Raw genomic sequence first — 13,747 nt, 5'->3', positions numbered from 1 at the left:
TAAAATAAAATCCATCAATATTTAATAATTTATTTAATCTTACATACTATTTGATGAATTCATATTGAGTATTACAATATCCTAAGCTTATTCTGTTATTAAGCCCCTTAAATTCATTGCTTGTTGCTGAAATGGCTGAATTCAGCTGAGGCCTGGAAAAGGATGGAGGGAGCCCATTGTAGGGCCCGGCATCAGCTCCTAGGACACCTGGGGCTACAGCCAAGTGAGGGAGTGGCTACCCCTTTCAGCCTTCTTTGCTGGACCACCCTCATCTTCCTGACCTCTATGCTGCTGGGTCTCAGGACTCACCCTTGGACCTCTTTTCTTCTTAATCCACACTCACTTTTTGAGTGATTTCATCTAGTCCCATGACTTGAAATGCAGTCTATACACTTATGAATCCCAACTTTAAATCTCCTCCGGGCTCCAGCTTTGCACATTTAACTTCATGTCTCTATTTGGGTGTTTGGTAGCCATCTCAAACTCAACCATGCCAAAATTAAGCTTCTGATTCCCATCCCATACCTGCTCCCCCTCCAGTGTTCCCCATCTCAGTGAGCCCCTGTCCAATCACCAAATTGCTCAGGCCAAATCACTCTCTCTCTCTCTGTGTCTTTGTTTCTGTCCTACATACCATTTCTAACCTATCAACCTCAAACTCCTCCCCCAAACATTTCTCACCTCATCCACCACTACCTTCATCCAAATAACCATCTCTCTTTGGGCTGGTTACAATAGCCCCCTATTTGAACCCTTTACCTCTTCAAAGCATCCAGAAATATCTTTCAAAATTGTAAATCAAATCTTACCACTTTCCAACACATTCCAAATTCAATCCAAAGTCCTTCCTATGACTGCCAATGCCCTTCGGCTCTGGTTTCAGCCTGTCATTGACCTTTAGTCTTTGCTTAACTGAGTGACCTTCTTGCTACTCTTTAATTTCCCAACCTTGTTCTTACCTGAGAACCTTTGCAGTTGCTGTTTCTCTGCTTGGAACTCTCTTCCCTAAGATTCTCATGGCCTTTCCATCACTTCTTTCAGGTTCTGCTTATCTTCCCCCTCCTCATACATCTCCTGATCAACCTCTCTGAAAGACTCTTCCTTGTTCTAAATCACCTCACTTGGTCTTATTTTTCATCAAAGCACTCATCAATCCCAATAATATTTAGTCATTTATTTATGTAATTAGTGACTCATCATAGCCATTAGAATGTAAAATATGCAGGAGCAGAGATTTTATTTTTCTTATTCATCTCTGAATTCCTAGTACTTAGAATAGCTTCTAATACATAAAAGGCACTCAATAAATATTTGTAGAATAAATAAATGAACATCTCTGCTTCCCTCCCCACCTAGGGAACATGGTACCATGGCAGGTTGAAGTCACCCAAAGGGGAGTTCTGGAAGTGACAAGGGGACAGGAAGGAGGGAACAGGAAGGAGGAACAGGGCTGAGCCACAGAGCAATATGGCTTTAGTTGTTAAAACTGTAGACAGAATGGAAATTGATGAATTCCCTACAAAAGACCTCTACCAATGCTATTGGGTGGAAGAGATCCCTCTAAATTGGAGGTTTAGGAACTAGTCTAAGCCATAACGGAACAAAAAGGGGGCTTACAAGATTAGAAAGATTTAAAATCCTCCACAGTAGTTCCCTGAGTCCTTGAAAAGAGTCTGGAGACAGGGGATTCACAGGTTGCTAAGGCTTCCCTACACTCCAACTAGGGCAATGGAGAAGACAATTTTGACTGTGAGCGCAGCGAGTCAGACGAGGAAGGCAGTCCCCCATGCATGTACCCTGACCTTACTCCCTTCAAAAAGAACAATTAGGGGTTTGGCCAAGGTCTCCAGGTCCCTGTCAGGGCTGAGCATTCCTATGCCCCTGTTGAGGTCAAAGGGGAAAAGGGGGGAATTTAAACTTTTAAGAGGCTCTTGGATACTGGTGCCTAAGTGACAATAATTCCACGCCTCCACAGGGGCAGCTGCAGCATTTGGGGGTCTTAGGATGAATGTGATGACTCATGGCAGACAGATTTGCATGTGCTTATGAGTGGGGCACTTTGGGCCATTTCAGCGGCCAGTCGCTGATGGTGGTTCCCATTGCTGAGTGCATTGCAGGTATTGACATTTTTGCTGCTTATGGCATGGAACATCACCGCCACCTCAGGGGATATGCCCCTTTCAACAAAGCATTCAAGCCATAACAGTAGGGTATGTCCACTCCCCCCTACCACCTAAGTTAACCAAGTTCAACGAAAGTAGTACTGCATACTAGGCAGAGAAAAGGACATTACCCTGTTGATATAGGATTTGCTGCAGGCAAGAGTGTTATTCCCCACCCAAGGCAGCTGAACAGCTCAGCCTGGCCCATAAAAAAGGCCTCAGGAGTCCTGAGGCTGCCAGTGGACTACCACAGATTGAATGCCAACATGCCACCCTTTCCCCTGCGGTACCCAACAACATTGTTGTCACCAAGGTAACAACTTTACGTCATGTAAAAGACAAAAGAACCACTGTTGGTGAGCTTTTGAGAAATCATGGGAAGCAAAAGATGTGCCAGAGGCAGCAAATGTCATAAGTATTGTCAAGTTATAAAAAGTAGAGTCTGGGATATCTAGCAGAACATCTGTCAGTAAAATTCTGGAATACATTTGGAAACTGATGATTTCAGGGCATTTCAGAAAGATAATCACTCAAAACTCGTGGGGATTCACTGGCTACAATTCACAGGGGGTCTGCTCATTTTCATTTCTAATAGGGCTGTCAGGTCAGAAGAATTCAGGGGCCATAATGTATCTGGCTCTCAGAAAGGCACTTACTTGACAAAGTCTTTTAATATTCACAGGGGCAATTTGAATAGATGTTAGCACAACAAGCGTGTGAGAGAAATGTTGGTCACCACAGCTCTATAGTTGCACTCTCTTCTTACTTCAAGGAATTTTCAAATCATAACCTTTTCACAGCACTATAACTTCAAGACTTCCAAAAACCATAGCATAATTTATACCTATAAAAACATGATATCCTTTGGAATAAAGCATGATTTCAAAGAGTTAGCTAGAAAGCATATTTTGTCTACTTGGATTTGAACTTTATTTTATTTTATTTTATTTTATTTTATTTTATTTTATTTTATTTCAGCTCATTGTGGGGGTACAAAAGTTCAGATTATATATATTGCCCATGCCCCCCCATACCCCCAAGTCTGAGCTTCAAGCATGTCCATTCCCTAGACAGTGCTCATTGCACTCATCACACAGGTATGCACCCCTCCCCTCCCCCCATCCCCCCCAGTCAGAACTTCAAGCGTGCCCATTCCCCAGACAGTGTGCATCGCACTCATCAAGTAGGTATACACCCATCCCTTCCCCCCAGCCCCCACCTCTGTCCCTTACCCAATTGGTGTTATTCTCAAATGTGCACTTAGGTGATGATCAGGGAAACCAGTTTGCTGGTGAGTACATGTGGTGCTTATTTTTCCATTTTGGGATACTTCACTTAATAGAATGGGTTCCAACTCTCTCCAGGAGAACTAAAGAGATGCCATATCACCATTATTTCTTATAGCTGAGTAATATTCCATGGTATACACATACCACATTTTGCTAATCCATTCATGAATTGATGGGCATTTGGGTTGTTTCCACATCTTTGCAATTGTGAATTGTGCTGCTATAAACATTCGGGTGCAGGTGTCTTTTTTATAGAATGACTTTTGTTCTTCTGGGTAGATGCCCAATAATCGGATTGCTGGATCGAATGGTAGGTCTACTTGAATTTGTATAAGGTATCTCCATATTGTTTTCCATAGGGGTTGCATTAGTTTACAGTCCCACCAGCAGTGTATGAGTGTTCCTGTCTCTCCACATCCACGCCAACATGTATTGTTTTGGGACTTTTAGATAAAGGCCATTCTCACTGGAGTTAAGTGATATCTCATTGTGGTTTTGATTTGCATTTCCCTGAAACAAACGATAGATAACAACACTTTAATAGTCGGAGACTTTAACACGCCACTGACAGTACAGGACAGATCCTCCAAACAAAAAATAAACAAAGAAATAATTGACTTAAATAGAATGCTAGAACAAATGGGCCTGACTGACATCTACAGGACATTCTACCCCAAATCCACTGAATATACTTTCTTCTCATCAGCTCATGGGACATTCTCCGAGATTGACCATATCCTAGGACATAAAGCATGTCTTAAAAAATTTAAAAAATAGAAATTATACCATGCATCTTCTCAGATCACAGCGGAATAAAAGTAATAATGAACCCTAACAGAAATTCTCATTCCTACTCAAAGTTATGGAAGCTAAACAACCTTCTCCTGAACGATTATTTTATAAATGAAGAAATCAAGATGGAAATCAAAATATTCTTTGAATTAAACGACAAAGGAGACACAACTTATCAAAATCTGTGGGACACAGCTAAAGCAGTCCTGAGAGGAAAATTTATTTCCATAAATGCCTATATCAAAAAGACAGAAAACTGACAAACAGACAATCTAATGAATAGACTCAAAAAGCTGGAGAAGGAGGAACAGACCAACCCCAAACCCAGCAGAAGGAGAGAAATTATTAAGATCAAATCAGAACTAAATGAAAAGAACAACAAACAAACCATAAGGGAGATTAATAAAACAAAAAGTTGGTTCTTTGAAAAAATAAACAAAATAGACACACCTCTGGCTAGACTAACCAAGAACAGAAAAGAAAAAATTCTAATAACTTCCATCAGGAACATGAAAGTCGAAATCATGACTGATGGCCACAGAGATATATGATATCATCTATGAGTTCTACAAAAATCTTTATGCACACAAATTGGAAAATGTGGAGGAAATGGACAAATTTTTAGAAACACACAGCCTTCCCAGGCTCAACCAGGAAGAAACAGAATTCCTGAATAGACCAATATCTAGATCTGAAATTGAAACAGCAATAAAAAACCTTCCCAAAAAGAAAAGCCCTGTACCAGATGGGTTCATGCCTGAATTTTACCATACCTACAAAAAAGAACTGGTGCCTATCCTACATAAACTATTCTCTAATATCGAGAAGGATGGAATTCTCCCCAACACATTTTACCAAGCCAACATAATTTTGATACCAAAACCAGGAAAGGATGCAACAAAAAAAGAAAACTACAGACCAATATCCCTTATGAATATAGATGCAAAAATTCTCAATAAAATCCTAGCAAATCGAATCCAAGTGCTTATCAAAAAAATAATCCATCACGACCAAGTGGGCTTCATCCCAGAGATGCAGGGATGGTTTAACATACGCAAATCTATAAATGTAATTCACCACATAAATAGAAGCAAAAATAAAGATCATATGATCCTCTCAATAGGTGCAGAAAAAGCATTTGACAAAATTCAACACCCTTTCATGATAAGAACACTTAACAAAATAGGCATAGACGGGGCCTATCTAAAAATGATACAAGCCATATATGACAAACCCACAGCCAACATCATACTGAATGGGAAAAATTGAAAGCATTCCCACTTCAAACTGGAACCAGACAAGGCTGCTCACTGTCCCCATTACTTTTCAACATAGTATTGGGAGTCCTTGTGAGAGCTATCAAACAAGAGAACAGAATCAAGGGAGTCCAAATAGGGAAAGAAGAGATCAAACTCTCACTCTTTGCTGATGATATGATGTTATATCTAGAAAACCCCAAGGATTCAACCAAGAGACTCCTGGAATTGATCAATGAATTCAGTAAAGTCTCAGGATACAAAATCAATACGCACAAATCAGAGGCATTCATATATGCCAATAACAGTCAAAGGGAGAACCAAATTAAGGACTCAATACCCTTCAAAATAGCAACAAAGAAAATAAAATACCTAGGAATATATTTAACTAAGGAAGTAAAGGACCTCTATAGGGAGAACTACGAAACACTGAGGAAGGAAATCACAGAGCACGTAAGTAGGTGGAAAACCATACCATGCTCGTGGATCGGAAGAATCAACATTGTTAAAATGTCTATACTGCCCAAAGCGATCTACAGATGCAACCCCTATTAAATTACCAATATCATTTTTCACAGATATAGAAAAAATAATTTTACACTTTGTATGGAACCAGAGAAGACCCTGTTTAGCAAAAGCAATTTTAAGCAACAAAAACAAAATGGTAGGTATTAATTTGCCAGACTTCAAACTATACTACAAGGCTGTGATTATTAAAACTGCTTGGTACTGGCACAAGTGCAGGGACACAGACCAGTGGAACAGAACAGAAAATCCACATATAAAACCATCCTCATATAGCCATCTAATCTTTGACAAAGCAGACAAAAACATACTCTGGGGAAAAGATTCCTTATTTAACAAATGGTGCTGGGAAAACTGGATAGCCACATGTAGAAGACTAAAACAGGACCCACAGCTTTCACCTCTCACAAAAATCAAATCACGGTGGATAACAGACTTAAACCTTAGGTGGGAAACGATTAGAATTCTAGAAGAAAATGTAGGAAAAACTCTTACAGACATTGGCCTAGGCAAAGAATTTATGAAGAAGACCCTAAGGCAATCACAGCAACAACAAAAATAAATAAATGGGACCTGATCAAATTAAAAAGCTTCTGCACAGCCAAAGAAACAGCATGAGAATAAACAGACAACCTACAGAATGGGAAAAAATTTTCGCATACTACACATCAGATAAAGGACTGATAACAAGAATCTAATTTAGAACTCAGGAAAATCAATAAGCAAAAATCGAACAACCCTATTAAAAAGTGGGCAAAGGCCATGAATAGAAATTTTTCAAAAGAAGATATAAAAATGACTAACAAACATATGAACTTTCATTTTAAACCATTTTAAATCTGAAAGAACTATTGATTGCCCTGGTACATTATAATTTTTTTAAGTGCCTAATGAGGAACTATTCCCTCTGTTGATTCACTATGGCCATTTATTTGTAGAAGTCAATCATAGAGAAGAACGAACCTGTTTTCATGTAGTTGAGTTCATCACTATGAAGCTTAACTTTCAGAAAATTTAAATGTGCCCCAAATTCCTGCTACTAACGTAGCACTCAGTGGCCAACATTTGCTCACGTATAGAATTCTGTTAATTTATCTCATCATAGTTCAAGAATCCCAGATCAAGCAACATAACCTGAATCTAGCTTTACCTATATTGAAACCTATCTCCGAACTGCTTTTGGATATAATCTAAAGTCTCAAAGGTAGATCTGTGAGAAGGACCAGTTCTAGGTCCTTGTATACAACATCATTATGGATTCCATGCTGGTTATTCTCACCTAAATGTTGTAAGTTTTCCACCATCTATTTTTAAAAATGGATAAAAGCAATTACATGTCTTCATTGTTGTGGTATCACATGACTTTCCATCTCCAATGTAATCAGTCAAAGATCTTTTAGCTTATATAGCCCATACTTTCAGTTCAATGTTTTTCATTTTTATTAGTTGCATTGGCATCTTGCCAAGTGCTTTAGGGACCTGATAGGGTAGATCTCCACATTTCTGCATATGGAAATCAGATATGATAGGTCCATTATTTATTTCCATCAGGTTAAGTGATCACATGACAGGAAAAAGAGTGTTAAAGAGTTATATTAATATATTGAGAGTAAGTTCTGTTGTTTAGATGAAGAAAATAGATAAATATTTATTGATCCTACTATGTGTTAAGCAATTTACCAATTCTCTTTCCTTTAATCCTCACTACAAATTACAAAGAAGGTAAGATTTAGGCTCATTTTATAAGCAAGGGCAACTAACTTGCACAATTCACACAGCATTCATTCATTCATTCATTAATCCATTCAACAAACATTTATTGAATGCCTACTATATACTAGGTGTTGAGTAAACAGCAGGTGTTGTGTTGGTAAACAATAACAAAAAGACAAAGTCCTTGTCCTCAGAGAAGTTACAGTTGAGAAAAGTGATAAGTAAACAGCAGTATGCTAATTGTAAGACATGTATAAGAATGTAGTGTTACAAGATTTAAAAAATAGAGTCAGAATTAGAAGCCATATCAATTGGGCTCCAGATTTCCTATGATTTCCAATTCCCAGCTGCCTCCCACAGATAACTCAATATGTTCATCATTCACCTTCTCTGTCAGTATAAAGCACATTTAGGATCCACTTCAGGTAATACAAACTGTATTCCAAGCATCCAAAGAAAATTATACTTCCATATTTCAGTTTTCAATTATCCTAAAATGCAATTACTTCTATATTTAAATTTCATGAATGACTTAGTCTGTTTGTGCTGCTATAACAAAATACCTGAGGCTAATTTATAAACAATAGAAATTTATTTCTCACAGTTCTTTGGGCTGGGAAGTCCAAGATCAAAGCACTGGGAGGTCTAGTGTCTGGTGAGGGCCCATTCTCTGCTCCCAAAATGTTGCCTTGTTGCTGTGTCCTCATAATAGCAGAAGGCAGAAGGGCAAAGAGGGGCTGAACCCCGTGTGAAACCTCTTTTATAGGGTCTTAAATCCCATTCATAAGGGAGAAGCCCTCATGACCAAGTCACCTCTTAAAGGCCCCACCTCTTAATACTATTGCATTGGAGATTAGGTTTCAACATGAATTTTGGAGGGGATACAAACATTTAAACCATAGCAATGAGGAAAAATGTAGTTAGTTATATTCAGTAAACCTATGATTTTGAGCCATTTTGTGTAGGAGGAACATATGATTACCTTCTGGCCCTGGAAATTCTATTTTGCCTGGCATCACTGGGGAACTGTGATTGCCTGTTCCATTTTCTGTGAATAATCTAAGCTTCAGTAACTACTTCTTTGGGCCACAAACACAAATCAACCTATTTGACCAAGTTTTTCCAATGAACTGACTGATCTTGTATTGATCATTTGTGATGTTCTGTAGACTATTTGAAATATTTACGTTTCTCAGTAACCTTAGACTCCCATGTCATAATAATTATATCATAAGGTTATTGCAAGTCATAAGGTAGACTGAGGCCTTAAGAAGCAAAATGACTAATTCATAGTCACACAGCTAATAGTGGTAGAGCTAAGGATGAAAATCTCCTAATCCCTGATGCTCCACCATCCTGGATCCTACCTTGATTTGGAAATGGCAACCTCATTCAGCTCACTGACCACCACAGTCTGGCACACTTGCTGGGTCACAACCTCAGCAATCAGGGCACTTGACTCTCAGAGTTCATTTATATGTAAATGAAGCTGTCCCTTTCATAGATTTCTCTCTCCATAATTTCTAACATACCAAAGGCATGGCTATTGCTTTCCTGTCACTTGGGAATGGAATGAATGACTCCTTTATGTCCCATGTCAGGAACTCTCCTCTATAGTTCATGCAAGCTTAGATTATTCACACAAAATGGAGCAGGCAGTCACAGTTACCCCATGATGCCACATAAAACAGAACTTCCAGGGCCAGAAGGTCATCGTTTATTCCTCCTACAAAAAAGAGCTCAAAATCACAGGTTTAAAAATCTTTCACCCTTCAGTCCATCCCATTATTGTTTTGTTAAATGCTTAATGAAAAATCTGTGCTGAATTCTTTTCAGTTTTCCCACAGTGAAAGACATGAATGGAAATCCAAACCCAAATGTTTCAATGTGGAAATGAAGTTCAGAGAAAGTAGTGCCTCTTCAGTCTAGTAAGTATGTGAGAAGTGCCTGTAGGAAGCAGACTTCCATGTTAGACCCAGTGACATTCAGGAACAAATCAGAACACATATCCTTGGCCTCATGAACTATCATTGCTATTTGAAGAATGGTGCATTTACCATCTAATAAAAATGTGAAAACCTAACATACAAAATCAGTTTAAAAACAAAGAATAGGGCTGCTCAATTTAGAAGAGGAGATAGTTGAATTTTTCTCACACACCATCCCTTACCAGGGCTCTTGGGTAGAACATCTCCCACTGTGTAGGACAGAGTTTGAAAACCATTGATCAAGTCAGTCTGTATTAAGGAGAGTAGGTGCTGAGTGCCAGGCCCTCTGGGTATTGATCCAGGGAAGAAGCCAGGGAGCTTTAGTCCTGGGCCCCACTTCAGTGTAAACTGGAAGGTCATTCGTCTACATAGTCTCATTAGTGCTCAACCTTTGCAAGAGCTGAGGTCCTTGGTCTTGCTTACAATCATCCAGCTGTACTTTCTGTCTTCCTGGATGGCATATCTGGTGAGGAAACTCCAGAATGGCCAGCTGCATACAGAGAGGACAATCCCTCTGTCACCTGACCATCCTACCCAGCAGCCAAGGGGAATGTCGGCAAAGCTGGGGCAGCTCCTGCAGTTCATAGACTAGTTGTGTTTTCTCGATGGCGTCATGAAGCATGGTGCAGGATTCCTCAGAATATGTTGATGATGGTGTTCAACATATTTTCAGAGCATAAAGTTTCCAACATTCCCATGACATATTCAAATTTAACAGGGACAGAGAGATGGGCTGCCAGCATAGCAGTCAGCTTTGCTGATGCTGTGGAGACTTGGGAACAGAAACCCTTATATTCATCAGTTTGGGGAGGCTGAAAGATTGTGGGAAATGGCTAACATTTTTCAAATCAAAACGTTTGAAAGAAAGTATAAGGAAACTTCCTTATTTATCAATTTGTGTTTAGTGCACTCCAGTGGGGTCTGTTTATTCATTCATCCTGTACATTTATATCAAGTATCTGCCTTGTTTCAGGCCCTGAAATGTGCTAAACCTTGGAATCACTTTCAAAGAACTGGGTAAAGTTCCCATGACGTCACCTCAACTTGAAGACTTTCCCAGGCATTTGAGGCCTTCACTTACTATGATTTCTTCCCAATTCCCCACCACTCCACTTCTGAAAACCTACACAACTTCAGAAAACCAATCAGACCCTGGGCAGCAGCATAATTCCCCTTCTGAAGATCCCCTCCCCCCTCCCCCCGCCAGCAGCCCCAGTGGTCCTCATTGTCATTTTGGTCTCAGCCTCCTGACCCAGTTTAGAAGAAGCAAATCTGGTGTGGACATGGGGTAGCTTTATCATCCACAGGTACAGATCTGGCCGGTTCCTCCCAGATGAGAAAGGGAGGAAGCTGATTTCAAATTGAGTTGGTAGAAATTTTGTGAAGGAGAAAATATTCTAGCAGTTTTTAAATGTCCTCCAAAGCATTTTGCATTTGAGAGAGCAACTAAACCGGTAAGACAAACACTTACATTTCACTGGATTGCCTTGAGTGTAAAACAATGTGGCCAATGTTCTCTTTTGATCTGGGGATGATCACTGGAGTTAGGGGTTGCAGAAAGAGCCTCCTCCCAGTTCCCTCTCACTGGGCTTCTCTGGGCTTTCTTCAGGGCCACTGCACAGATTCAACTTTCTTGGACATTTGGGGTGAGTCTCCCACAGAGTGAACTCTGAGGGATTCAGGGGAAGGGCAGCATGAGAGTTAAGATCACAGACTTCCTGATCTGTGGCTCAAAACTCTGTTAAAAGAGGAATTTACCTGCTTTAAATAGAGAGAAGCTCTTAAACCTAAAAGATCCTATAATGATGGAAGAAGAATTTCTGGTGTTCTCAATGATTAGACAAATAAAATCATTCCTTTTGCTTCCAGGGAAGAATATGAACAGTTGAGAAAGCTGTGGATTTTGCAAAGTCAAAGCAGGAAGAAAGTAGAGGAAAAACATTTAAAAGGAATAAAATTATTGATAAGAAATGGGCTTCTCTGTCTGGTTTCTATAACTTCTTAGTTCTTCTGACTCATAGATGTTATAAAAAGCACCCTGCCTGAGTCAGAAATTTATTTTGGAGATATTACAGCTGCTCCCTCACTGTTGGAAGGTACCTATGAAAAAACTGTATGCCACCAAGGATTTACAGCAGTGTTAGAAATGGCCCAGAAGGAAGGGGAAAGTTCAAAACAGAAGTGTGAGGTCTCTGGCTTTTTATAATTACCAACACTCAGAAAACTGCCTATTCAGGAAATAAAACAATCAATCCCTGTTATATACCCAAGAGCTTGAACCATAGTCAATGGATGCTCCATGTTTGTTTGGAATAGTTGAGTGAACAGGCCTTAAGAGTAAGCTTTGTTTATGCTCCTGGTGCCCAAAAAGCCCCATTTTTATCTCAAGTCTCTAAAAAATTTAAAAATGTAGAAATGAAGGACAAGTTATGAATAGTCCATTATACCAATTAATATGAAGGTGGATAAATCCTGTTTCTAAGGAGCAGAAAGACAGACCAGGAAAGTGCAGCACATACATCTTTAGGAATTAACTTTACATAAACTTCAGTTTTGTTTTAATTTCATCAATTTAGACAAATTGGATTATGTTGGCTAAGTTAGGAACAATAATTTTTTCCCATCACAAATTGGTTTTTGTAAGCTCTTTTGAAATAGAAAGGTTAATAAAAGCTTGGAGGCTTAAAAATTCAATTCTATTGTATTTTCAACAACATTTATTACCTGTTTTTACTGGAGCTCTTCATAAGGGGGTTTTCTTAAGACATTTTGGTGGTAGCGGAGGTGTTGCAACTAAAGCCAGTAAGAAAAACAAGTTGCTATTTCATTGCAGAGGCAGCAACAGAGTGAGACCAAGGCGGGAAGGACCAAGGGTGAGGCAATGGGGCAGGTGGTGACCATTCATTGACGAGTTTTGGATTAAACAATATCAATAATAGCTGCCAAGTGGAGCAGCTGGGTAGTATGACCTGGGAACTCTGTGTTTGAATATTTGACTTAAATTATGCCCAAAAGGCAGAGGAAGAGGGGAGAGAAAGGCTGAGAATGGAACAGGGCAAGGCCAGAAGAAATGACGTCTGGAGCTGGAGGGCAGGCATGGAGTTTTGACTCTTGTGATCAGGAAAAAGGAGCAGCCTGCAGAGAAAGGCTTGGTCTCCAAGGCTGGGGATTCTGTGCCCAACAGTCCTTCTAAAACTCACCTGGATTCAACTCCTCACATGTCTTCCCTGCTGAAATTCATTCATGCCACATAAATCTGATCATACAGCTTCTCCTTAAACGCATCAATAGTTCACTTTTTAAGTATGAAATCTAAACCTGTGAGCTAGCATATGAAACTCAGCTCTGTTTCCCACCATTTTCCACTTTCCACTCCCACCCTCTAGCTCGGGCCTCCCAGTGTTCTCAGAGTGTGGTTCCTGGACGAGCAACATGAGTATCACCTGGGAACTTGTTAAAATGCAAAATTCCTGGCCCTACCTACCCCAGATTTAATGAATCAGAAACTCTAGAGGAGGGGCCCAGCAATCTACATTTTTAACAAGGCTTCCAGGGGATTCAGGTGCACGTTCAGATGTGAGAACCACTGGTCTAGTTTTGCTGGACCATTGGGAGTTCCCCAAGCCCCACCATATGTTGGACATCTTTATGCCATTGCACATGTTGTTCTCTCTTCCCAGAAGTCCTTTCTCCCTCCCATTCCTCTTTTAAGAGTCAAATCAAAGATTATTCCCTCCATAAATCATTTCCTCTTCAGCACTTTCTCTCCGGACCATGACGACTGCCTTTCTCCAGCATGCATCTATGGAAACCAGTGAAAGCTGCTATCATTCATGTCCCATGCTCCATTGTGGCTCATGGTTTATGTGTCTGCCTCCTCAAAAGACAGAAAGCTCCCCAAGGTGGGACTGTATTTGTCCTGGCACAGCACTGAGGCTCAGAAAATGTTTGTTGAGTTGAACTGTTATGGAAAAGCAAAGTGCAGAAAGAGAGAAAAAGAGGGAAAGTGAAGACTGTGCAAG

This window comes from Lemur catta, chromosome 3 (genome assembly GCF_020740605.2).
Source record: "Lemur catta isolate mLemCat1 chromosome 3, mLemCat1.pri, whole genome shotgun sequence".
In the NCBI taxonomy this organism is placed as follows: domain Eukaryota; kingdom Metazoa; phylum Chordata; class Mammalia; order Primates; family Lemuridae; genus Lemur; species Lemur catta.
Note: the sequence above shows the minus strand (reverse complement) of the source record.